The sequence below is a fragment of the Oncorhynchus gorbuscha genome, linkage group LG13 (assembly GCF_021184085.1).
Source record: "Oncorhynchus gorbuscha isolate QuinsamMale2020 ecotype Even-year linkage group LG13, OgorEven_v1.0, whole genome shotgun sequence".
Taxonomy (NCBI): Eukaryota; Metazoa; Chordata; class Actinopteri; order Salmoniformes; family Salmonidae; genus Oncorhynchus; species Oncorhynchus gorbuscha.
This window is the reverse complement of record NC_060185.1, coordinates 18694248-18697301: the sequence shown is the minus strand read 5'-3', so window position 1 is coordinate 18697301 and position 3054 is coordinate 18694248. Positions and strand designations below refer to the sequence as shown.

The window sequence follows — 3054 nt, the reverse complement described above, 5'->3', positions numbered from 1 at the left end:
AAGCTACTGTATTAACAGAAAGGTACTGTACAACATGTTGAGGTAAAATCATTCTGATAACTGACAGTGTGATAACTGACAAATGCAAAGTATGTAGATATATAGTATTTATGTTGAAAGAGTTCAACTCTAATTCAATTAAATAGCATATATTAATTAGTTCCACTAGATGACACTAAAACATATTCACTGGCAGATACATAGTGTCGGGCTCTTTTCACAGGTAAAATTGTTTTTATAATACATTTCATGAATAAGGATTAATACATTATTTATAAACCTTTAATAATTTTTTTTTTTTTTTTTAAACATGTATAATCATTGTAAGCCTTTTTGTGAATATATTTATTTTTTTTTATTCAGTTTAAGGTAACATACAAGCAGTTCGTACAAGCAGTACGCAGAGGGACAAATATCTAAATAAAAGAGACAAAACGAGGCAGAAATCTATTTAAGGATCTAAAAAAAGGAATGTCGCAGTTCTTGTATTGTGGTGAATAAACATAACTATTATAAGGAGTAGTGTAGTTATACATTTGGGACATAGCATATTGGAAGGATCTTATTTAGGATTTTTCCTAAAATGTCAAAGACATGCTTCCAAAGAGATCCACAGGTAAACAGCACCAAAACATTTGCAGAAAGTTTCCTATTTCAGAACAAGAGCATTTTGAAACATTGATCATTATCTGCAAGCTAAGGAGTGAAATAGGTCCAGCTGATGGGAAAGGTTTTGAGATGAAGAAATGTTGTTCCATACCATGGGCCAGTCCCATTTGAGACCAAGGTTCTCTAGGTCTCTTTCCCACCTCTTTGTGATAGGAAGGGTGTTGACTTTATGTGAGGATAATTTATTATAAATTAAGGACACAAGGCCAGTTATTCTGGTAGACAAGATCAAACTGCAATAAGGTGGGAGCCTGGAAAGGCCTCCCATTGTACACCATATGTTTTCAGAGCTGAACATTCAAAACATACATTATCATACATTACCATACATCCAAACATACATTATCATACATCCTACGCATACATTATCAGCTTCTGATTAACTTATTTATTTTGGTTACATAACATGCAACTCTTGTCACGCCTGCTCCTGCTCTTCCCCCCTGGCGCTTGAGGGCACCAGGTTGCCCTGCATTACGCACTCCTGCCACCATTTACACACACCTGCCTTCCCTCGTCACGCGCATCAGCGATATTGGACTCGCTCAATCACCTGTTTATTGCCTCCCCAATATTTGTCAGTTCCCCAGCTCTGTTCCTTGCTGTTGCAAGCCACATCCCTGTAATCATGACAGACATGCTAGTGTTAGTGAGCAGAGTGTGGTATGTCAGAGGCAAGCATATGGCAACAAACCTATCACATGTCAGAACAACAAGGGTCATAGACTGCAAAGCAATAAAGAAGAACACAAAAAACATATTGGCCAGACATGCTTCATAGGTGATATATTGTGAATCAAAAATAAATGTCTTAATCAGGTTAGGAATTAGTGCACTGCTCTCACCTAAGACAGCTACTGCTAAGTTTAAAATGCCAATATACTTTGGGATGTGAAGATAGCGTTGAGTGAATATTATGAACATTATTTATTATTATTATGAACATTACAATGGAGTTCCCACAAACAGCAACTACATAGGCAAAGCACAAGAGCATATAGTAAAATTTGGCATGAAGAATTTCATAGGAGCCATTGATGAAGAAATACTGAGGACGCACAAAAGAGCTGTTTTGTTTGATGATGGTTATCATGGAGCTCATTGCAGCGCAGGTCATAAGGTTCGCATCACTGTAATTTAAAAATACATAAATGAACAATTGCATTAAGAAGTGCAGTAGGCCTACACTCATCTGCATAGTGATATAACACATGGAACCGTATAATACAATGCAATGTTATGAATTACTGAACTAAATATTAGTCTTGTTCCACGTCTAACATATTGAGATACAGGGGCCTTTTGTCTTTACCAGAGTAGCCTAAACATTACAAACATAACTTGACATTTGATCAAATCACAGTAAAAGTTAGTGTATTTGCAGGTGAAGGTCTGTTGTTTGCAGGAGAGCCACTTACTTCTGGTTAAAAGTCTACGCCATGTGCCATTTATATGTAAATGTCCTTCACTGTAAATGTCTGTCATAGGATATTGAAAACCCCCAGGAGAATGAAGTAATCATAGTTGGACAGGCACTGGAGCTGTACAGCATATCATCTACAGCAAGGTAGCAAATCAGAAGATACATTGGCTTGTGCAAACGCTTATCATGAAGGATAAAACATATATTTGCCACATTAGAAAGCATGACTAGGAGATAGATACACAGAATTACAATCCCCACTGTCAGAGGTCTTTCAATTTATTTGGCATAAAAAGTTAGATTGCTTGCTTAACCCACCTGTTCTCTAATATTATGAGTGAGATATCTCATGTGGGAGTTTGCTACTCTCTCTGAAGTACCTAGCAAAAGTATCTATTGGAGACAGAAGAGTAAAAGTGGCGAGTGGCAAATGAAGTGAGACCCTCACTTATATAGAATGAACCACTGCCCCCTGGTTATTCCCAAGCATGCTTCTCCTCCGCACTCTCTTGGCGAGCAGGGGAATGTGGAGAGATACAGTGTATTCGGTCAGAACTCAGACCCCTCAACTTTTCCCACATTTTGTTACGTTACAGTCTTATTCTTTAAAAAAATGTTTTTCCCTCATCAACCTACACACAATAACCTATAACGACAAAGCAAAAACAGTTTTTAAAATTTGTTTTGCAAATGTATAAAAGATTTTAAAAACTGACATACCACATTTACATAAGAATTCAGACCTTTTACTCCATGCTTTGTTGAAGCAACTTTGGCAGTGATTACAGCCTTGAGTCTTCTTGGGTATGACGCTACAAGCATGTCAGGCCTGTATTTGGGGAGTTTCTCCCATTCTCTCTGCAGATCTTCTCAAGCTCTGTCAGGTTGGATGGGGAGCATCGCTGTACAGCTATTTTCAGGTCTCTCCAGAGATGTTCGATCAGGTTCAGGTCCGGGCTCTG

The 3054-nt window shown here is 37.8% G+C and overlaps 1 pseudogene; it reads right to left on the bottom strand.

Annotated features, from left to right (window-relative positions):
• Positions 1-1218: 1218 nt before the first annotated feature.
• LOC123992243 lies at positions 1219-1771 on the bottom strand (annotated as a pseudogene).
• Positions 1772-3054: the final 1283 nt, after the last annotated feature.